This window comes from Bufo gargarizans, chromosome 3, assembly GCF_014858855.1.
Source record: "Bufo gargarizans isolate SCDJY-AF-19 chromosome 3, ASM1485885v1, whole genome shotgun sequence".
In the NCBI taxonomy this organism is placed as follows: domain Eukaryota; kingdom Metazoa; phylum Chordata; class Amphibia; order Anura; family Bufonidae; genus Bufo; species Bufo gargarizans.
The window spans coordinates 369,860,737-369,886,100 of record NC_058082.1 but is presented as its reverse complement, the minus strand read 5'-3'; positions in this window follow the sequence as shown (position 1 = coordinate 369,886,100).

Below are 25,364 nucleotides of genomic sequence, written 5' to 3'. Positions count from 1 at the left end.
GGCACATGAGAAGAATTAATAAAAGGTTAGTACAAACATGAAAAAGATTACAAAATAAACATATAGCCAAGCATAAGGGGACAAGGACGCATGGCTGTAGATGCCAATTCATAGAGTAGGTTGATGCTCACAGGAAGACAGACATGTCGTTTCTGTCGTTCATGCCTGCTGAACCCATTGCACCCGTCTGGATAATCCACCTTGCCTCCCTCTGCAGGAGTAGGCGGTGCCGGTCCCCTCCGCGAGGGATAGGACGGACATGTTCCACCCCCGCAAAGGAGAGGCAACGTGGATGGGCACCGTGGGCGACACGAATGTGGTCAATGAGGCGAGGACTGCCTCTCCCTGATCTAATAGAGCCAACATGCTCACGTATGCGTTCGAAAAGGGGACGTATGGTCTTACCCACGTAAAAACGCCCACACGGGCAGAAAATCACGTAAACAACATAAGGCGTACGGCAGTTGATAAATTCTCGCACTGTATGTGTGATACCTCCAAAAAATAAATGCTTGCTGCATGTATTAAGTGCGCAAAACGAGCAGTGACCGCATTTATAGTTGCCCTTGGGCTTGCCTAGCCACATCTCGTCTTTGGGTGTAGAAAACACACTACTGACGAGTTTGTCTTTTAACGTAGGGCATCTCTTAAATGCAATCAAAGGTTTCTCGTTTGTCACACTATCAAGGGAGGAATCTCCTTTTAATAGGTCCCAATTGTGGTTTATCACTTGCTTTACCACGTCTGCTGCAGCACTATATTGGAAAGAAAATGCAAAACGTGATGTTGCAGAACTAGCTGTTCTCTCCCTGAGCAGGGAGGCACGATCCAATTTGGCTGCCTTACGCATGGCCGCTGAGACACCCTTCGACGGGTAACCCCTATCTAGGAGTCTTTTACGGAGCTCCAATGCCTGCCTAAAAAAGCTTTCATCTGTGTCGTTGATCCTACGAAGCCGAATAAATTGGCCGTAGGGAACAGCACGCTTAACCGAGGGTGGATGAAAACTGGTCTGGTGGAGGAGGGAGTTGGTGGCAGTGGATTTACGATGGCCACTGGTATGTATCGTGCCATCTTTGACTGTGACCTGTACGTCCAGAAAGTCCAAGGATTCACCGCCAAATTTGACGGTGAACCTCATGTTCATCTGGTTATGTGTATTTAAATGTTCTACAAAGGCCCAACACAACTCCTCACTCCCCCGCCAGACCATAAAAATGTCATCCACATACCTCAGAAGAAGGTGGATGTGGCGTAGATAGGGGTTATCCGTCGAAAATATGTATGTCTCCTCGAATACCGCCAGGTACAGGTTTGCAAATGTGCACGAGACAGGAGTGCCCATTGCAGTACCTAGTACCTGGCGGTACCAGAGACCATCAAATTGGAAAACATTATTGCTGAGGACTAAGTCCAAAGCTTCGTGAACAAAATCAACATAGCACTCTTGTCGGTTCTATGTAGGACCGTGTTGATCGCTTGAAGACCCAGATCGTGCGGAATGCGAGTGTATAAACTTTCAACATCGAGAGATACAAGGTGAAAGTCTTCCTGCCACTCAAGGTGATTGAGCGCACGGAGAAAGTCACCCGTATCTTTCAGGTAAGTAGGGGTGCTAATTAGCAGAGGCCTCAAGAGCCAGTCCACATAACTGGAAAGGGGTTCCATCACTGAACCGATCCCCGCGATAATGGGGCGACCAGGGGGTCGGGTCAGTGATTTATGAACCTTCGGTAAAAAATACCACGTGGGAGTTTTGGGGAAGGCTGGTATCAGGCGATCTATCATATTTTTAGGAAGAAATCCATTAAAAATATAACGATTGATAAGAGCATACAATTTTGATGATATATCGGGTACGGGATTTCCCTTCAATTTGGAATAAACCGAACAATCATCCAATTGCCGAGACGCCTCCTCCTGATAATACTCCCTGGGCATCAGGACCACATTCCCTCCCTTGTCGGCCGGCTTAATGACCATGCTGGTCTGTTTACTCAGCCACAAAAGAGCTCGAGATTCCTCCATCGAAAGATTGGAGGGTGCTGCCGGATACACCAGCGCACGAATTTCTTTTAATACTCTTTTGTGGAAGAGGTCTATAGGAGAGCCGGCCGGCATGGGAGGTAGGAAGGTGGACCTGACGCCCCCTGTGTACCTATTCAAATGGTCCCCTGTGACCATTGGTTCATCAGATCCAGTATTGGATAAAAAGTGTATGCATGCAATTTCTTCCTCAGTGAATCTGCCCGATAGATGGAAGTCGGTGAGGGACATGGTCGCCGGGACCTCCCCCTGTAAAGGGTTAGTGCAGGGGACAGAATTCTCAGCAAACATTTTTTTGAGATATAACTTGCGAATTGATAGAAAAAGGTCAATCTCAAAATCAACTAGGTTGAACTGCCCAGGTAGGCTGTATCCCAGCCCTCGATTGAGGAGTGGGATACAGCCCGGCGGCAGTTCAGAGCCCGTGAGATTGATAACGATATTGTGGACCGGTGCGTTGTCGTGCAGTTCATTCTCCTTTATTGCCGCCAGGTAACTTGTCGCCTCCTCCTTGTGGACTTTCGGGTCTCTCTTGTTGTTCCTGGAGTGTCTACCACGCCCCCTTCTCGTCCTTTTTCTAAAGGGGCTGTCTCTTCACCCGAATTTACTTCATTGCCTTCAGACATACTGGAATCGGAGTCGGTGGCCCAAAAGTTGTTACGGCCTCTGCGAGGTGTACGTTTGGGGCGGGTCTTTCTTTTGCACATAAAGCACAAAGGCACATGAGAAGAATTAATAAAAGGTTAGTACAAACCTTTTATTAATTCTTCTCATGTGCCTTTGTTTCTCTATGGAACTCATGGAGCTTGTCTTAGCCCGCGATCAGCGGGAATATGTGACAGTTACAGAGGAGCTAGCTAAAGCACGGGAGGAGCTTCAGAGACGGCTCCTAGAGTCACAGATGGCCGGGTTTGAGAGGAGATTGAATAAAAAATTATTAGCCACACAAGCAGAGGTCAAAGACCGTAAGAAGGACAAATTTATCCGGGATAAAACTGATTATGATCAAGACCGCGTATTTGATTGGGGCAAAAGGAAGACCCGCCCCAAACGTACACCTCGCAGAGGCCGTAACAACTTTTGGGCCACCGACTCCGATTCCAGTATGTCTGAAGGCAATGAAGTAAATTCGGGTGAAGAGACAGCCCCTTTAGAAAAAGGACGAGAAGGGGGCGTGGTAGACACTCCAGGAACAACAAGAGAGACCCGAAAGTCCACAAGGAGGAGGCGACAAGTTACCTGGCGGCAATAAAGGAGAATGAACTGCACGACAACGCACCGGTCCACAATATCGTTATCAATCTCACGGGCTCTGAACTGCCCCCGGGCTGTATCCCACTCCTCAATCGAGGGCTGGGATACAGCCTACCTGGGCAGTTCAACCTAGTTGATTTTGAGATTAACCTTTTTCTATCAATTCGCAAGTTATATCTCAAAAAAATGTTTGCTGAGAATTCTGTCCCCTGCACTAACCCTTTACAGGGGGAGGTCCCGGCGACCATGTCCCTCACCGACTTCCATCTATCGGGCAGATTCACTGAGGAAGAAATTGCATGCATACACTTTTTATCCAATACTGGATCTGATGAACCAATGGTCACAGGGGACCATTTGAATAGGTACACAGGGGGCGTCAGGTCCACCTTCCTACCTCCCATGCCGGCCGGCTCTCCTATAGACCTCTTCCACAAAAGAGTATTAAAAGAAATTCGTGCGCTGGTGTATCCGGCAGCACCCTCCAATCTTTCGATGGAGGAATCTCAAGCTCTTTTGTGGCTGAGTAAACAGACCAGCATGGTCATTAAGCCGGCCGACAAGGGAGGGAATGTGGTCCTGATGCCCAGGGAGTATTATCAGGAGGAGGCGTCTCGGCAATTGGATGATTGTTCGGTTTATTCCAAATTGAAGGGAAATCCCGTACCCGATATATCATCAAAATTGTATGCTCTTATCAATCGTTATATTTTTAATGGATTTCTTCCTAAAAATATGATAGATCGCCTGATACCAGCCTTCCCCAAAACTCCCACGTGGTATTTTTTACCGAAGGTTCATAAATCACTGACCCGACCCCCTGGTCGCCCCATCATCGCGGGGATCGGTTCAGTGATGGAACCCCTTTCCAGTTATGTGGACTGGCTCTTGAGGCCTCTGCTAATTAGCACCCCTACTTACCTGAAAGATACGGGTGACTTTCTCCGTGCGCTCAATCACCTTGAGTGGCAGGAAGACTTTCACCTTGTATCTCTCGATGTTGAAAGTTTATACACTCGCATTCCGCACGATCTGGGTCTTCAAGCGATCAACACGGTCCTACATAGAACCGACAAGAGTGCTATGTTTATTGATTTTGTTCACGAAGCTTTGGACTTAGTCCTCAGCAATAATGTTTTCCAATTTGATGGTCTCTGGTACCGCCAGGTACTAGGTACTGCAATGGGCACTCCTGTCTCGTGCACATTTGCAAACCTGTACCTGGCGGTATTCGAGGAGACATACATATTTTCGACGGATAACCCCTATCTACGCCACATCCACCTTCTTCTGAGGTATGTGGATGACATTTTTCTGGTCTGGCGGGGGACTGAGGAGTTGTGTTGGGCCTTTGTAGAACATTTAAATACACATAACCAGATGAACATGAGGTTCACCGTCAAATTTGGCGGTGAATCCTTGGACTTTCTGGACGTACAGGTCACAGTCAAAGATGGCACGATACATACCAGTGGCCATCGTAAATCCACTGCCACCAACTCCCTCCTCCACCAGACCAGTTTTCATCCACCCTCGGTTAAGCGTGCTGTTCCCTACGGCCAATTTATTCGGCTTCGTAGGATCAACGACACAGATGAAAGCTTTTTTAGGCAGGCATTGGAGCTCCGTAAAAGACTCCTAGATAGGGGTTACCCGTCGAAGGGTGTCTCAGCGGCCATGCGTAAGGCAGCCAAATTGGATCGTGCCTCCCTGCTCAGGGAGAGAACAGCTAGTTCTGCAACATCACGTTTTGCATTTTCTTTCCAATATAGTGCTGCAGCAGACGTGGTAAAGCAAGTGATAAACCACAATTGGGACCTATTAAAAGGAGATTCCTCCCTTGATAGTGTGACAAACGAGAAACCTTTGATTGCATTTAAGAGATGCCCTACGTTAAAAGACAAACTCGTCAGTAGTGTGTTTTCTACACCCAAAGACGAGATGTGGCTAGGCAAGCCCAAGGGCAACTATAAATGCGGTCACTGCTCGTTTTGCGCACTTAATACATGCAGCAAGCATTTATTTTTTGGAGGTATCACACATACAGTGCGAGAATTTATCAACTGCCGTACGCCTTATGTTGTTTACGTGATTTTCTGCCCGTGTGGGCGTTTTTACGTGGGTAAGACCATACGTCCCCTTTTCGAACGCATACGTGAGCATGTTGGCTCTATTAGATCAGGGAGAGGCAGTCCTCGCCTCATTGACCACATTCGTGTCGCCCACGGTGCCCATCCACGTTGCCTCTCCTTTGCGGGGGTGGAACATGTCCGTCCTATCCCTCGCGGAGGGGACCGGCACCGCCTACTCCTGCAGAGGGAGGCAAGGTGGATTATCCAGACGGGTGCAATGGGTTCAGCAGGCATGAACGACAGAAACGACATGTCTGTCTTCCTGTGAGCATCAACCTACTCTATGAATTGGCATCTACAGCCATGCGTCCTTGTCCCCTTATGCTTGGCTATATGTTTATTTTGTAATCTTTTTCATGTTTGTACTAACCTTTTATTAATTCTTCTCATGTGCCTTTGTGCTTTATGTGCAGTATTTGATCCCTACGTCCTCGTAACGTATAGACACATATGTATCCCTAACTGTACCACTACTATGCGCCCTCACCCTTTGAATATAGGGATTTAATGTATATTATGTTAACATATGTCTTTTCTATTTGTCCGGGCCTCTGCATACATCTCCCATGGCGCGGAGGCATAGGTAGATTAATATATCCAAATGCACAATTGTATTGCTATTTAGATTACACTCATAATGTTACTGCTGTGCGCTTGTTTTTATATGTCATTTTCTTTCAGGGGCGAACAGCTGTTGATGACGGCGCCGGCCGTGCCCTGTCCGCCTCTATATAAAGCGCACCTGCGTCATGACGTATTGAGCGGCCTGAGGAAGCGCGATCCCACGCGCGAAACGGCCGTCGCCGCCTGCAACAGTGTATCCGCCCCTGGACCCATATGTATCTTCTTCTAAGGAAGCCACAATAAAAGCAATCGTTTTTCACCCTGGTGAGTGCCGCAACGCTACTTATTTCTTCTCCTTCAAAGATTCACTTTAACTTTATGTTACCTTTTTGTTGCTGAGCACCGCTATACGGACTTTCTACACCACATGCAACCTGCCGAGAGCGGCGATACCAGTGGGGGCAGTGCCGCCGTATTCTTTCCTCTCTCCTTTGACTGATTTGTTTTTGTTTTGTTTTTGAATGTCAGAAATGTATATTTGTGAATGTTGAGATGTTATATTGGTTTCACTGGTAAAAATAAATAATTGAAATGGGTATATATTTGTTTTTTGTTAAGTTGCCTAATAATTATGCACAGTATTAGTCACCTGCACACACAGATATCCCCCTAAAATAGCTAAAACTAAAAACAAACTAAAAACTACTTCCAAAAATATTCAGCTTTGATATTAATGAGTTTTTTGGGTTCATTGAGAACATGGTTGTTGTTCAATAATAAAATGAATCCTCAAAAATACAACTTGCCTAATAATTCTGCACTCCCTGTATTTATGTATGTCTCTATGTGCCTATATATATCTGTGCATGCATGTGTCTGTATATGTATGTGTCTGTATACATATATATATATATATATATATGCACACATATGTGTCTATGTTTGTGCATATATGTGTCTATATACAGTACAGACCAAAAGTTTGGACACACCTTCTCATTCAAAGAGTTTTCTTTATTTTCATGACTATGAAACTTGTAGATTCACACTGAAGGCATCAAAACTATGAATTAAAACATGTGGAATTATATACATAACAAAAAAATGTGAAACAACTGAAAATATTTCATATTCTAGGTTCTTCAAAGTAGCCACCTTTTGCTTTGATTACTGCTTTGCACACTCCTGGCATTCTCTTGATGCGCTTCAAGAGGTAGTCACCTGAAATGGTCTTCCAACAGTCTTGAAGGAGTTCCCAGAGATGCTTAGCACTTGTTGGCCTTTTTGCCTTCACTCTGCGGTCCAGCTCCCCCCAAACCATCCCGATTGGGTTCAGATCCGGTGACTGTGGAGGCCAGGTCATCTGGTGCAGCACCCCATTACTCTCCTTCATGGTCAAATAGCCCTTACACAGCCTGGAGGTGTGTTTGGGGTCATTGTCCTGTTGAAAAATAAATGATGATCTAACTAAACGCAAATAGGATGGAATAGCATGCCGCTTCAAGATGCTGTGGTAGCCATGCTGGTTCAGTATGCCTTCAATTTTGAATAAATCCCTAACAGTGTCACCAGCAAAGCACCCCCACACCATCACACCTCCTCCTCCATGCTTCACGGTGGGAACCAGGCATGTAGAGTCCATCCGTCCACCTTTTCTGCGTCGCACAAAGACACGGTGGTTGGAACCAAAGATCTCAAATTTGGACTCATCGGGCCAAAGCACAGATTTCCACTGGTCTAATGTCCATTCCTTGTGTTCTTTAGCCCAAACAAGTCTCTTCTGCTTGTTGCCTGTCCTTAGCAGTGGTTTCCTAGCAGATATTCTACCATGAAGGCCTGATTCACACAGTCTCCTCTTAACAGTTGTTCTAGAGGTGTGTCTGCTGCTAGAACTCTGTGTGGCATTGACCTGGTCTCTAATCTGAGCTGCTTTTAACCTGTGCTTTCTGAGGCTGGTGACTCGGATGAACTTATCCTTCGCAGCAGAGGTCTTCCTTTCCTGGGGCGGTCCGCGTGTGAGCCAGTTTCTTTGTAGCGCTTGATGGTTTTTGTGACTGCACTTAGGGACACTTTCAAAGTTTTCCCAATTTTTCGGACTGACTGACCTTTATTTCTTAAAATAATGATGGCCACTCATTTTTCTTTACATAGCTGCTTTTTTCTTGCCATAATACAAATTCTAACAGTCTATTCAGTAGGACTGCTGTGTATCCACCTGACTTCTCCACAACGCAACTGATGGTCCCAACCCCATTTATAAGGCAAGAATTAAGCCTGACAGGGCACACCTGTGAAGTGAAAACCATTTCAGGTGACTACCTCTTGAAGCTCATCAAGAGAATGCCAAGAGTGTGCAAAGCAGTAATCAAAGCAAAAGGTGGCTACTTTGAAGAACCTAGAATATGACATATTTTCAGTTGTTTCACACTTTTTTGTTATGTATATAATTCCACATGTGTTAATTCATAGTTTTGATGCCTTCAGTGTGAATCTACAATTTTCATAGTCATGAAAATAAAGAAAACTAAAGAAAACTATAAATTTATGTGTATATATATATACAGTTGCAAGAAAAAGTATGCAAACCCTTTGGAATGATATGGATTTCTGTACAAATTGGTCATAAAATGTAATCTGATCTTCATCTAAGTCACAACAATAGACAATCACAGTCTGCTTAAACTAATAACACACAAAGAATTAAATGTTACGATGTTTTTATTGAACACACCATGTAAACATTCACAGTGCAGGTGGAAAAAGTATGTGAACTCCTAGACTAATAACATCTCCAAGAGCTAATTGGAGTGAGGTGTCAGCCAACTGGAGTCCAATCAATTAGATGAGACTGGAGGTGTTGGTTACAGCTGCCCTATAAAAAACACACAAGTTCTGGGTTTGCTTTTCACAAGAAGCATTGCCTGATGTGAATGATGCCTCGCACAAAAGAGCTCTCAGAAGACCTACAATTAAGAATAATTGACTTGCATAAAGCTGGAAAGGGTTATAAACGTATCTCCAAAAGCCTTGCTGTTCATCAGTCCACAGTAAGACAAATTGTCTATAAATGGAGAAAGTTCAGCACTGTTGCTACTCTCCCTAGGAGTGGCCATCCTGTAAAGATGACTGCAAGAGTACAGCCAGACTGCTCAATGAGGTGAAGAAGAATCCTAGAGTGTCAGCTAAAGACTTACAAAAGTCTCTGGCATATGCTAACATCCCTGTTAGCGAATCTACGATACGTAAAACACTAAACAAGAATGGATGTCATGGGAGGATACCACAGAGGAAGCCACTGCTGTCCAAAAAAAACATTGCTGCACGTTTACAGTTTGCACAAGAGCACCTGGATGTTCCACAGCAGTACTGGCAAAATATTCTATGGACAGATGAAACCAAATTTGAGTTGTTCGGAGGAAATACACAACACTATGTGTGGAGAAAAAGAGGCACAGCACACCAACATCAAAACCTCATCCCAACTGTGAAGTATGGTGGTGGGGGCATCATGGTTTGGGGCTGCTTTGCTGCATCAGGGCCTGGACGGATTGCTATCATCGAATGAAAAATTAATTCCCAAGTTTATCAAGACATTTTGCAGACGAACTTAAGGCCATCTGTCCGCCAGCTGAAGCTCAAAAGAAGATGGGTGTTGCAACAGGACAACGACCCAAAGCATAGAAGTAAATCAACAACAGAATGGCTTAAACAGAATAAAATATGCCTTCTGGAGTGGCCCAGTTAGAGTCCTGACCTCAACCCGATTGAAATGCTGTGGCATGACCTCAAGAAAGCGTTTCACACCAGACATCCCAAGAATATTGCTGAACTGAAACAGTTCTTTAAAGAGGAATGGTCAAGAATTACTCCTGACCATTGTGCATGTCTGATCTGCAACTACAGATCAACTAAAGTTATTGCTGCCAAAGGAGGTTCGACCAGTTATTAAATTCAACGGTTTGCATACTCTTTCCACCTACACTGTGAATGTTTACATGGTGTGTTCAATAAAAACATGGTGACATTTAATTCTTTGTGTGTTTTTAGTTTAAGAAGACTGTGATTGTCTATTGTTGTGACTTAGATGAATATCAGATCACATTTTATGATTCATTTGTGCAGAAATCCATATAATTCCAAAGGGTTCACATACTTTTTCTTGCAACTGTATGTAGTAAAAGACATGTGACAAACAATCCAATCAACTTATGCTCAGTTATGCTAATGAGATACATCTACCTCAACATCAGAATCAAAATTATGTTCATTTATATATAAACATGCATTGCGATAATACATACATCAACAATACTTTGTTTAGCATTTATGAAACTATTAATATCCAATAAATGTACACATTACTGTATAAAGAGCATCAATAAAAAAATGACATCAATACATGCCATAAAGTGCCATGTGTACCCAATAAAATCAGGGAAAGTGGAGGGATCAAGGATGCAATGTGAACCTGCTGATCAGAAGAGATGCGGCCTCATGTAAACGAAACACCGAACCCGGTGTACCTGTAGTTACATTGCTCACGCCCAAAGTTGCATGTATGACAACTTGAGTCACCTGACCTGAGCGCGTCCGCCCCGTGCGCAGTGAATTATTTGCATCCCAGTGGCCATATTGGGAAAGGGCTAAGGGTAATGTGTCTCCTGGTCATCGACATACCCAATAGCCCCACAGCACATCCAGATTAAGCCGCTATATGTATCTAGGGGCAAATAGGGATTATATGGACATAATGGCAAAAGAGCGCACAGCCAGGTACACTCTATTCACCACCAGGAAAAGAATGGCAGAATTACGCATGTCAGTGCAGAAATTCCACCAATACATCCTGGACGTCCAATCCCATAGCACCCCAGAGGGTTCTCCTCTAATAATCATAATACAACATATACATTGACATATCATGATGCTATTCCGATATATTCATAAGGCAACCTGGGCATGCTGTAGGTAAAAAAATGATGGACAACTGACGGAAGTCGCATTCACTATCTGTCAGCATAAATCACCAATCCATCCTGATTTCTGTCCCTCTTTCAAATATCATCTAAAAGTCTAAGAGTATAAGTATAAACAGTAGGTAAAACAATATTTAAAAAACATATACTCGTCCTAGTATTACTACCTATTCAACAGTAGACATATCTACCAAATGCCTGGTGCAGAAGGCAGGCCACTTAATCCTTATATCTTTGAGATCCTAAAATCAACATTAAGGCCATTGGGCTAAGGCTATTTGGTTTATTAATTCACTGTAATTCTTTTTTCTGGAGGAGATGCACCCTATTGCCCCCTCTTCTGGGCATCAGGACCTGATCCACGATCCAACATCTCAGATCTTTCTCTTTGTGTTTTAGTTCGGAGAAATGTCTGGATACAGGTAAGTCAAGGCGATTTTTTCTAATAGTATTGCGGTGATTGTTGAACCGTGTTTTTAAATCAGTAGAGGTCTCACCAACATAAAGTAGGTTGCACAGACATGATAAAACATAAATAACATAGTCAGAATTGCATGTTAAACGAAAACGTATAGGATGAATGGAACCTGAGTCCGGATGTGTGAAGCAACTCCCTTTGCATATATATCTACAATTCAGACAGCCGAGACATCGGAAGCAGCCCGTGCTTGGTTGTGTCAATTTAGTTTGCCTTGTGACTTTCTTGGGTCCTACGTCTGTCTTGACCAATTGGTCACGCAGGTTTTTGGATTTCCGATAGGACAACAGAGGAGGTACATTCAACTCTGGTACATCTTTGTGACATGCACCTAAGATGTTCCAGTGTATGTGAAAATAAAAGGGATCCTAGACTGCCTCAACTTGGATTTCTGGTTCACCAGGGTGGCCTGTCTCTCCAGACTGCAGACAACATCTCTTTGTTCTTTTAATAATTTGTATAGATAACCCCTTTTAAGGAATTTGTCTGTCATTGTCTTCATCATAGTGTCCGAACTCTTTTGATCCGACACTATCCGTCTCGCTCTGAGAAACTGAGAATATGGTAGATGTTTTACCATCTTCCTAGGGTGACAGCTATTGTATAATAAAATAGTGTTTTTATCTGTGGATTTAGTATACAATTGGGTATGCAGTCTGCCATCGGAGAGGACCACCCTGGTGTCCAAAAATTGTATGTCAATCATAGAAGAAGTCAAAGTGAATTGTAATGCATCATTGATACTGTTCAGAAAAAGATGGAAATTATGCAATTCAATCTCACTGCCAGTTCATTTGAGGAAGACGTCGTCTATATATCTCCACCACCGCAGTTTATGTCTGAAGTGGTGGGACACATACACAACGTCCTCCTCAAAGCAACGCATTAATATATTAGTGTAAGTCGGGGCCACATTGGACCACATGGCCACGCCCCTCTTCTGCATATAATTGCAGTCAAGAATAGGCTTTTCTATGAGGATGCCAGACGGGTGTATTGCGGATCCGCAATGCACTACGGACATGTGAATGGACCCTTAGCGGGAACACTGGCTGTGAGCGCTGTACACTACTTACCCCTCTTCCTGCTTTTTCTTCTCAGGGTCTGCGCTGCTGTGTCCTGGCTGCCTGTAGCATCAAGACGTACAGAGCGCACTCTGACCTGCTCATGCAGGAGGTCAGGTGACTGCAGCACGGGCCCTGAGAAGAGAAGACAGCCAGAACAGGGAGAGTGGGTCTTGTCTTATACTGACGTCCCTGGATACGTCACACATCTATGTTAATGCAGCCCCTCTATGACTGTTTGTCTTTTGATCCCTTTCATCTTACAGAAGAAGCTGTTAATAACTTTCATACTTTGAAACTGTGCATACTGTCTGTCTCCGCTCTGGGCATTCCAAAATATGAGATATTTTCTTTGTTTTGTTCTGAAATGCAGGGGCATAGCACTGCTGTACTGACTCAAAAACACAGAGATTGGCAACTCCCCGTTGCCTACTTTTCTGCTTGGCTTGCTCCTATTGCCAGAGGTGCCCGCTCTTGTGTCAGGGCAGTAACGGCAGTGCAAGCCATGATTGAAAAAGCTTCTTAAATTGTTCTGGACTACCCTGTAACTGTTTAAATTCCTCATGATATTCCATGCATTCTCACTCAAGTGCAACCAAAACATATCTCAATGGCCAGACAACTGAGGTTACAGTGTGCACTCCTAATGCCTGCAAACATCTCATTCTAACGTTGTACTACTCTGAATCCTTCTACTTTGTTACCGATTACAGATTCAGAAATGGGGGAGGTGTATCAGAACTTTTAACTGATCTTGTTGAACATGACCCTCATACTTGTATACAATTAATGCGGCAGGAAACGTCTGGTTTTGAACACGTTCATGAAAAAACTCTTTCTAATCCTGACTTTGAGTATTTTGTAAATGGAAGCAGGTACATGGGAGAGGGTGGCCGGTTCCATACTGCATATGCACTGGTCACACAGCACAAGGTAGGTGCAGCTGAACCACTCCCACCTCATATATAAGCACAAGAGGCGCAGTTGAAGGCACTCACTGAGGCGTGTAAAATGTCCAAGGGGAAGAAGGTGAACATCTACACAGACTCAAGGTATGCTTTTGGTATTGCACATTACTATAGACCTATTTGGCGGGCCAGGGACTTCCTAACATCTGCAGGCCAGCCTAAAAAGAATAAAGACTCTGTACTAGAACTTATGAACTCTGTTGAACTCTGAACTCTCTGTTGTTACCAGAGGAAGTTGCCATCATCAAGGTCAAGGCACACACCATGCACACCACTGTGGAGGCAAAAGGTAATGATCGAGTTGACAAAGCAGCTAAACAAGCCACACTACAGCCTGAAAAGACTGTCCCCACCGCGGCAAAAATCCTGAAGCCTGAAGACGTGTCTGTAAGTATGCTCCAGAATATGACTGATCAAGTCCGTCCTGGGTAAAAAGAACTTTGGGCAAAGCACGGGTCCAAGGTTGATGAACAAGGAATCTGGAGAAACAAAGAAAGGACTTGTTTACCTCATCCAATGTATCCTGCTATGGCACAGGAGGTCCATGGGCCTACCCATCTGTCTAAAGGTGTTGTAAATGCTGGTTGGATTGCACCATGGTTTTCTACAGTAGCAGCTCGGTTTGTATAAGGGTGCATGATTTGTGCATTGAATAATCCCGGTCAAGTGGTGAAGACTCCAAGCAAGCACACCCAGAGGCCATTTTACCTATTTCAAAGATTGCAAATAGACTATAGCTACCTAAGGTAGGTGTGTATGAGTTTGTTCTCGTGTATGTTGATCTCTTTTCAGGATGGCCGGAAGCCTTCCCAGTAGCAAAGGCAAATGCAAAGAATATCTCCAAGAAATTGGTCAGTGAACTGATATGTAGGTACGGTGTTCCTGAAGTCATTAAGTCAGATAAGGTCCCATTTCACAGGAGAAGTAATGAGGGAGGTCATGCAGGTGCTAGGGGTCACTCAAGCGTTTCACACGGCCTACCATCCCCAAAGCAGCGGCCGAGTTGAATGCCTCAACGGCACATTGAAGTTAAAGATCCAGAAAGCCATGCAGGAAACCCAAAGACCTTGGCCAGAATGCCTGCCCGTCACCCAACATCACGTACATTCTATTAGGACCACACCCAACCAAAAAACAGGACTGTCTCCTTTTGAGATTTTGTTTGTGTGAGCTCCCAGGCTGGGGTTGTACTCCGCCTGCCCCCCCAGCAGTTAAAGATAGACAATGACAATCTCGCTGGGTATGTCCAGGCCCTCACAAAACGGCTTGAACATACTGATAAACAAGTGTTTGCTTCACTTCCAGATCCTGACTCAGTAGAAGGAACTCACAGCTTACAGCCCGGAGACTGGGTGGTGATAAAGAGGCATGTGAGAAAAGGACTAGATCCAAGATTTGATAGTCTCTTTCAAGTACTGTTGACCACCCACACCACTGTAAAGGTTGAAGGAAAACCCAACTAGATACACGCTTCTCACTGAAAGAAAGTCTTGGAACCACAGGATGAAGATCCTCCTGCTGACAGTGGCTCTGACTCTGAGTTTGTCAGCAGTGTTTCGTCCACTGAATGATGAATGGGACAATGTTTTGATATGGCACCATCAGGTGCTGTTTGAAGGACTGAACGACATTGAAAAATTGAGGGACTGTTGGCTCTGTACTCAGTCCTGTGAGTTCAGCCAGTATGCCATATTTCGCCGTGCCCCTCAATTTTTCTGAATTGACTGAACTGGCCAACTTTACTATATTTTTCTCAGGCATGAAGCAGGTTAAGTCTAAAACTAGAGACAGGGAAGCACCCTTACCCATTGGGGGTGTGCTGAGCCCCCTGGCTCATGGTAAACAGATCAGGGTCACCAGTTGATTATAGCACTACCCCCTGGAACGAGAACATATGGTGCAATGTGTCATGCTTTCCAAGTCGGACACACTGTTATTGTTCACAAATACAGTCGAAAGGTATGTCTATTAGTCCTCAGTAGAGTTGAGCGAACACCTGGATGTTCGGGTTCGAGAAGTTCGGCCGAACATCCCGGAAATGTTCGGGTTCGGGATCCGAACCCGATCCGAACTTCGTCCCGAACCCGAACCCCATTGAAGTCAATGGGGACCCGAACTTTTCGGCACTAAAAAGGCTGTAAAACAGCCCAGGAAAGAGCTAGAGGGCTGCAAAAGGCAGCAACATGTAGGTAAATCCCCTGCAAACAAATGTGGATAGGGAAATGAATTAAAATAAAAATTAAATAAATAAAAATTAACCAAAATCAATTGGAGAGAGGTTCCATAGCAGAGAATCTGGCTTCCCGTCACCCACCACTGGAACAGTCCATTCTCAGATATTTAGGCCCCGGCACCCAGGCAGAGGAGAGAGGTCCCGTAACAGAGAATCTGTCTTCATGTCAGCAGAGAATTAGTCTGCATGTCATAGCAGAGAATGAGGCTTCACGTCAGCCACCACTGCAACAGTCCATTGGCATATATTTAGGCCCAGCACCCAGGCAGAGGAGGGAGGTCCCGTAACAGAGAATCTGTCTTCATGTCAGCAGAGAATTAGTCTGCATGTCATAGCAGAGAATGAGGCTTCACGTCAGCCACCACTGCAACAGTCCATTGGCATATATTTAGGCCCAGCACACACACAGGCAGAGGAGAGAGGTCCCGTAACAGAGAATCTGGCTTCATGTCAGCAGAGAATCAGTCTGCATGTCATAGCAGAGAATGAGGCTTCACGTCAGCCACCACTGCAACAGTCCATTGGCATATATTTAGGCCCAGCACACACACAGGCAGAGGAGAGAGGTCCCGTAACAGAGGATCTGGCTTCATGTCAGCAGAGAATCAGTCTGCATGTCATAGCAGAGAATGAGGCTTCACGTCAGCCACCACTGCAACAGTCCATTGGCATATATTTAGGCCCAGCACACACACAGGCAGAGGAGAGAGGTCCCGTAACAGAGAATCTGTCTTCATGTCAGCAGAGAATTAGTCTGCATGTCATAGCAGAGAATGAGGCTTCACGTCAGCCACCACTGCAACAGTCCATTGGCATATATTTAGGCCCAGCACACACACAGGCAGAGGAGAGAGGTCCCGTAACAGAGAATCTGGCTTCATGTCAGCAGAGAATCAGTCTGCATGTCATAGCAGAGAATGAGGCTTCACGTCAGCCACCACTGCAACAGTCCATTGGCATATATTTAGGCCCAGCACACACACAGGCAGAGGAGAGAGGTCCCGTAACAGAGAATCTGGCTTCATGTCAGCAGAGAATCAGTCTGCATGTCATAGCAGAGAATGAGGCTTCACGTCAGCCACCACTGCAACAGTCCATTGGCATATATTTAGGCCCAGCACACACACAGGCAGAGGAGAGAGGTCCCGTAACAGAGGATCTGGCTTCATGTCAGCAGAGAATCAGTCTGCATGTCATAGCAGAGAATCAGGCTTCACGTCAGCCACCACTGCAACAGTCCATTGTCATAAATTTAGGCCCAGCACCCAGGCAGAGGAGAGAGGTCCCGTAACAGACAATCTGGCTTCATGTCAGCAGAGAATTAGTCTGCATGTCATAGCAGAGAATGAGGCTTCACGTCAGCCACCACTGCAACAGTCCATTGGCATATATTTAGGCCTAGCACACAGGCAGAGGAGAGAGGTCCCGTAACAGACAATCTGGCTTCATGTCAGCAGAGAATCAGTCTGCATGTCATAGCAGAGAATGAGGCTTCACGTCAGCCACCACTGCAACAGTCCATTGGCATATATTTAGGCCTAGCACACAGGCAGAGGAGAGAGGTCCCGTAACAGACAATCTGGCTTCATGTCAGCAGAGAATCAGTCTGCATGTCATAGCAGAGAATGAGGCTTCACGTCACCCACCACTGCAACAGTCCATTGGCATATATTTAGGCCTAGCACACAGGCAGAGCAGAGAGGTCCCGTAACAGACAATCTGGCTTCATGACAGCAGAGAATCAGTCTGCATGTCATAGCAGAGAATGAGGCTTCACGTCACCCACCACTGCAACAGTCCATTGGCATATATTTAGGCCTAGCACACAGGCAGAGCAGAGAGGTCCCGTAACAGACGATCTGGCTTCATGTCAGCAGAGAATCAGTCTGCATGTCATAGCAGAGAATGAGGCTTCACGTCACCCACCACTGCAACAGTCCATTGGCATATATTTAGGCCTAGCACACAGGCAGAGCAGAGAGGTCCCGTAACAGACAATCTGGCTTCATGTCAGCAGAGAATCAGTCTGCATGTCATAGCAGAGAATCAGGCTTCACGTCAGCCACCACTGCAACAGTCCATTGTCATAAATTTAGGCCCAGCACCCAGGCAGAGGAGAGAGGTCCCGTAACAGACAATCTGGCTTCATGTCAGCAGAGAATTAGTCTGCATGTCATAGCAGAGAATCAGGCTTCATGTCAGCCACCACTGCAACAGTCCATTGGCATATATTTAGGCCTAGCACACAGGCAGAGGAGAGGTTCATTCAACTTTGGGTAGCCTCGCAATATAATGGTAAAATGAAAATAAAAATAGGATTGAATGAGGAAGTGCCCTGGAGTCCAATAATATATGGTTATGGGGAGGTAGTTAATGTCTAATCTGGACAAGGGACGGACAGGTCCTGTGGGATCCATGCCTGGTTCATTTTTATGAACGTCAGCTTGTCCACATTGGCTGTAGACAGGCGGCTGCGTTTGTCTGTAATGACGCCCCCTGCCGTGCTGAATACACGTTCAGACAAAACGCTGGCTGCCGGGCAGGCCAGCACCTCCAAGGCATAAAAGGCTAGCTCTGGCCACGTGGACAATTTAGAGACCCAGAAGTTGAATGGGGCCGAACCATCAGTCAGTACGTGGATTGGTGTGCACACGTACTGTTCCACCATGTTAGTGAAATGTTGCCTCCTGCTAACACGTTGCGTATCAGGTGGTGGTGCAGTTAGCTGTGGCGTGTTGACAAAAGTTTTCCACATCTCTGCCATGCTAACCCTGCCCTCAGAGGAGCTGGCCGTGACACAGCTGCCTTGGCGACCTCTTGCTCCTCCTCTGCCTTGGCCTTGGGCTTCCACTTGTTCCCCTGTGACATTTGGGAATGCTCTCAGTAGCGCGTCTACCAACGTGCGCTTGTACTCGCGCATCTTCCTATCACGCTCCAGTGCAGGAAGTAAGGTGGGCACATTGTCTTTGTAGCGTGGATCCAGCAGGGTGGCAACCCAGTAGTCCGCACAGGTTAAAATGTGGGCAACTCTGCTGTCGTTGCGCAGGCACTGCAGCATGTAGTCGCTCATGTGTGCCAGGCTGCCCAGGGGTAAGGACAAGCTGTCCTCTGTGGGAGGCGTATCGTCATCGTCCTGCCTTTCCCCCCAGCCACGCACCAGTGATGGACCCGAGCTGCGTTGGGTGCCACCCCGCTGTGACCATGCTTCATCCTCATCCTCCTCCACCTCCTCCTCATCCTCGTCCTCCTCGTCCTCCAGTAGTGGGCCCTGGCTGGCCACATTTGTACCTGGCCTCTGCTGTTGCCAAAAACCTTCCTCTGAGTCACTTCGAAGAGACTGGCCTGAAAGTGCTAAAAATGACCCCTCTTCCTCCTCCTCCTCCTCCTCCTGGGCCACCTCCTCTTCCATCATCGCCCTAAGTGTTTTCTCAAGGAGACATAGAAGTGGTATTGTAACGCTGATAACGGTGTCATCGCCACTGGCCATGTTGGTGGAGTACTCGAAACAGCGCAACAGGGCACACAGGTCTCGCATGGAGGCCCAGTCATTGGTGGTGAAGTGGTGCTGTTCTGTAGTGCGACTGACCCGTGCGTGCTGCAGCTGAAACTCCACTATGGCCTGCTGCTGCTCGCACAGTCTGTCCAGCATGTGCAAGGTGGAGTTCCACCTGGTGGGCACGTCGCATATGAGGCGGTGAGCGGGAAGGCCGAAGTTACGCTGTAGCGCAGACAGGCGAGCAGCAGCAGGATGTGAACGCCGGAAGCGCGAACAGACGGCCCGCACTTTATGCAGCAGCTCTGACATGTCGGGGTAGTTGTGAATGAACTTCTGCACCACCAAATTCAGCACATGCGCCAAGCAAGGGATGTGCGTCAAATTGGCTAGTCCCAGAGCTGCAACGAGATTTCGCCCATTATCACACACCACCAGGCCGGGCTTGAGGCTCACCGGCAGCAACCACTCGTCGGTCTGTTGTTCAATACCCCGCCACAACTCCTGTGCGGTGTGGGGCCTGTCCCCCAAACATATGAGTTTCAGAATGGCCTGCTGACGTTTACCCCGGGCTGTGCTGAAGTTGGTGGTGAAGGTGTGTGGCTGACTGGATGAGCAGGTGGAAGAAGAGGAGGAGGAAGCCGAGAAGGAGGAGGTGGCAACAGGAGGCAAAGAATGTTGCCCTGCGATCCTTGGCGGCGGAAGGACGTGCGCCAAACAGCTCTCCGCCTGGGGCCCAGCTGCCACTACATTTACCCAGTGTGCAGTTAGGGAGATATAGCGTCCCTGGCCGTGCTTACTGGTCCACGTATCTGTGGTTAGGTGGACCTTGCTACAGATGGCGTTGCGCAGTGCACACTTGATTTTATCGGATACTTGGTTGTGCAGGGAAGGCACGGCTCTCTTGGAGAAGTAGTGCCGGCTGGGAACAACATACTGTGGGACAGCAAGCGACATGAGCTGTTTGAAGCTGTCTGTGTCCACCAGCCTAAATGACAGCATTTCATAGGCCAGTAGTTTAGAAATGCTGGCATTCAGGGCCAGGGATCGAGGGTGGCTAGGTGGGAATTTACGCTTTCTATCAAATGTTTGTGAGATGGAGAGCTGAACGCTGGCGTGTGACATGGTTGAGACGCTTGGTGACGGAGGTGGTGGTGGTGGTGTTGGTGGTACATCCCCTGTTTGCTGGGCGGCAGGTGCCAACGTTCCTCCAGAGGCGGAGGAAGAGGCCGAGGCGGCAGCAGCAGAATAGGCCGAGGCGGCAGCAGCAGAAGAGGTAGCAGGGGGAGCCTGAGTGACTTCCTTGGTTTTAAGGTGTTTACTCCACTGCAGTTCATGCTTTGCATGCAGGTGCCTGGTCATGCAGGTTGTGCTCAGGTTCAGAACGTTAATGCCTCGCTTCAGGCTCTGATGGCACAGCGTGCAAACCACTCGGGTCTTGTCGTCAGCACATTGTTTGAAGAAGTGCCATGCCAGGGAACTCCTTGAAGCTGCCTTTGGGGTGCTCGGTCCCAGATGGCGGCGGTCAGTAGCAGGCGGAGTCTCTTGGCGGCGGGTGTTCTGCTTTTGCCCACTGCTCCCTCTTTTGCTACGCTGTTGGCTCGGTCTCACCACTGCCTCTTCCTCCGAACTGTGAAAGTCAGTGGCACGACCTTCATTCCATGTGGGGTCTAGGACCTCATCGTCCCCTGCATCGTCTTCCACCCAGTCTTGATCCCTGACCTCCTGTTCAGTCTGCACACTGCAGAAAGACGCAGCAGTTGGCACCTGTGTTTCGTCATCATCAGAGACATGCTGAGGTGGTATTCCCATGTCCTCATCATCAGGAAACATAAGTGGTTGTGCGTCAGTGCATTCTATGTCTTTCACCGCTGGGGAAGGGCTAGGTGGATGCCCTTGGGAAACCCTGCCAGCGGAGTCTTCAAACAGCATAAGAGACTGCTGCATAACTTGAGGCTGAGACAGTTTCCCTGGTATGCATGGGGGTGATGTGACAGACTGATGGGGTTGGTTTTCAGGCGCCATCTGTGCGCTTTCTGCAGAAGACTGGGTGGGAGATAATGTGAACGTGCTGGATCCACTGTCGGCCACCCAATTGACTAATGCCTGTACCTGCTCAGGCCTTACCATCCTTAGAACGGCATTGGGCCCCACCATATATCGCTGTAAATTCTGGCGGCTACTGGGACCTGAGGTAGTTGGTACACTAGGACGTGTGGATGTGGCAGAACGGCCACGTCCTCTCCCAGCACCAGAGGGTCCACTAACACCACCACGACCATGTCCACGTCCGCGTCCCTTACTAGATGTTTTTCTCATTGTTATGGTTCACCACAACAACAAATATATTATTTGGCCCAATGTATTGTATTCAAATTCAGCGGGATATAAATTTGAGGCCTAGTATTTAGGCGCTGGGTGACAGGTATGGATTTAGTGACAGAATTAGACTTGGAAATGCACAGAAGCGTGTGTGTGTGAAGTTATTCTGAATGACCCAATGTGCACCTTGAATATTATATACCCTTTTAGGGATAGATTTCAAATAGCTCTGATATAGCAGAAACCACTAAATTATGAAATTGCTAAATTGGGAATTGTATTTCAACCCAGAACAAAAAATGTGCTTTGACGGACACTAAATAACTTTCCCAGCCACAACAGGACAGCGTTAACGAGAGATTTAGCAGGATATAAATTTGAGGCCTAGTATTTAGGCGCTGGGTGACCGGTATGGATTTAGTGACAGAATTAGACTTGGAAATGCACAGAAGCGTGTGTGTGTGAAGTTATTCTGAATGACCCAATGTGCACCTTGAATATTATATACCCTTTTAGGGATAGATTTCAAATAGCTCTGATATAGCAGAAACCACTAAATTATGAAATTGCTAAATTGGGAATTGTATTTCAACCCAGAACAAAAAATGTGCTTTGACGGACACTAAATAACTTTCCCAGCCACAACAGGACAGCGTTAACGAGAGATTTAGCAGGATATAAATTTGAGGCCTAGTATTTAGGCGCTGGGTGACCGGTATGGGTTTAGTGACAGAATTAGACTTAGAAATACACAGTAGCGGGTGTGTGTGAAGTTATTCTGAATGACCCAATGTGCACCTTGAATATTATATACCCTTTTAGGGATAGATTTCAAATAGCTCTGATATAGCAGAAACCACTAAATTATGAAATTGCTAAATTGGGAATTGTATTTCAACCCAGAACAAGAAATGTGCTTGAACGGACACTAAATAACTCGCCCAGCTACAGCACTAAGGACAGATTTAGCTGGATATAAATTTGAGGCCTAGTATTTAGGCGCTGGGTGACAGGTATGGGTTTAGTGACAGAATTAGACTTGGAAATGCACAGTAGCGGGTGTGTGAAGTTATTCTGAATGTCCCTATGTGCACCTTCAATATGATCTACCCTTTTAGGGATAGATTTCAAATAGCTCTGATATAGCAGAAACCACTAAATTATGAAATTGCTAAATTGGGAATTGTATTTCAACCCAGAACAAGAAATGCGCTTGAACGGACACTAAATAACTCGCCCAGCTACAGCACTAACGACAGATTTAGCTGGATATGAATTTGAGGCCTAGTATTTAGGCGCTGGGTGACAGGTATGGGTTTAGTGACAGAATTAGACTTGGAAATGCACAGTAGCGGGTGTGTGAAGTTATTCTGAATGACCCTATGTGCACCTTGAATATTATATACCCTTTTAGGGATAGATTTCAAATAGCTCTGATACAGCAGAAACCACTAAATTTTTAAATTGCTAAATTGGGAATTGTATTTCAACCCAGAACAAAAAATGTGCTTTGACGGACACTAAATAACTTTCCCAGCCACAACAGGACAGCGGTAACGAGAGATTTAGCGGGATATAAATTTGAGGCCTAGTATTTAGGCGCTGGGTGACCGGTATGGATTTAGTGACAGAATTAGACTGGGATATGGCCAAAAAATAACCACACTATTGCTGGTTCAATGCACTTGGTGATGGGCGCAGCTTGCCCCTGATGTAGTATATGGCCAAAAAATGAACAGACTATTGCTGGTTAAATGCACTTGGTGTCACAGCTTGACCAACCACACTACTGAGGGTTAAATGCACTTGGTGACGGGCGCAGCTTGCCCCTGATGTAGTATATGGCCAAAAAATGAACAGACTATTGCTGGTTAAATGCACTTGGTGACGGGCGCAGCTTGCCCCTGATTTAGTATATGGCCAAAAAATGAACAGACTATTGCTGGTTAAATGCACTTGGTGTGATAGCTTGACCAACCACACTACTGAGGGTTAAATGCACTTGGTGACGGGCGCAGCTTGCCCCTGATGTAGTATATGGCCAAAAAATAAACAGACTATTGCTGGTTAAATGCACTTGGTGTGACAGCTTCACCCTGATGTAGGCTTTAGCCAAAAAACAAACGCACCATTGAGGGTTAAATGCACTTGGTGACAGGCGCAGCTTGCCCCTGATGTAGTATATGGCCAAAAAATAAACAGACTATTGCTGGTTAAATGCACTTGGTGTGACAGCTTCACCCTGATGTAGGCTTTAGCCAAAAAACAACCACACCATTGAGGGTTAAATGCACTTGGTCGCAGCTTGTGCTGGCGCACCACAAGACACAAAATGGCCGCCGATCACCCCAGAAAAATGTGACTGACAAACGGTCTGGGCAGCCTAAAAACAGTGAGCAATTGAGGATCAGCAGCTCAATGATCCACAGCTGCAGATCGATCAGTTAATCAAGTCCTTTGGAGGAGTTAATCTGCCTAATCTCGCCCTACTGTCGCAGCCGCAACCTCTCCCTACGCTAATCAGAGCAGAGTGACGGGCGGCGCTATGTGACTCCAGCTTAAATAGAGGCTGGGTCACATGGTGCTCTGGCCAATCACAGCCATGCCAATAGTAGGCATTGCTGTGATGGCCTCTTGGGGCAAGTAGTATGACGCTTGTTGATTGGCTGCTTTGCAGCCTTTCAAAAAGCGCCAAGAAAGCGTCACAAAAGCGCGAAGAAAGCGACGAACACCGAACCCGAACCCGGACTTTTACGAAAATGTCCGGGTTCGGGTCCGTGTCACGGACACCCCAAAATTCGGTACGAACCCGAACTATACAGTTCGAGTTCGCTCATCCCTAGTCCTCAGAACAAATTTAGATGCAATGACTCTAACCCAAAACGCCTGGTGCAGTGTGTTGGTATAGATCCTGTAAAGGATAAGAATCTTGCCTGCAACAATCGTACCTTGGTTGATTTAATTGCTGGAATAACCTCTCACTCCTCAGAGGGTCAGGAAAAGGGACCAAAACTGGCAGAAGGTTACCGACTGACAAATTGATAACTCAGTTGTTTAATAGTATGGTGGTCACAGTCCCAGAAGATATATTCCTGGTCTGTGGGCATAAGGCATACAAGTGGTTTCCCAGAAATGTCACTGGTCTATGAACAATTGTCAGGCTTACTTCTGCAACCTTTATAATACCCCATTCCAACATAGATATAAACGCTGTACCTAAACAACGACAACGACAATACACCCAGACCAAATGGTAAACCTCATGTAGTAGAGATAATCATTATCACCACTCAACACACCTTGGATTTAGACTACCTGATGGCAAAGGAAGGAGGTATGTGTCAGGTTGTAGAACCTGCTTGTTGCCATTATATAGATCCCCAAGGTAACCTACAGGTAAAAGTTGGAATAGAAAAGGTGAAAGCCATGAGAGACAAATGGTTACAGGAAAATAGTGCAGCCAAAGACTCATGGTAGGGAGGCACCTTTTCCTTCCTCAACCCTGCCAACTGGTTCAAAACTTTGGAAGGGTGGATCATGGGAATTCTTCAAATGATTGTCCAAGTCGCCATAGTAATCCTCATAGTATATGTATTGCTTAGGCTACTGTTTATGTGCACAAAGTATGTACCAAGAGAAGAGACTATTGAGAAAACCTTCTGTCATGCGCCAGCTACAGAACTGAAGATATCTAAAAATGGGGGATTTGTGGGAGATGGAGGTCAGTGTATTAAATGGAGCTTACAGGGTTAAATAGAAGAGGTTATATGCAGATAATAATGTCTAACAACAAGGTTAAAAAGTCATGGAAAAGTAGGAAAGTAAGATGTTTGT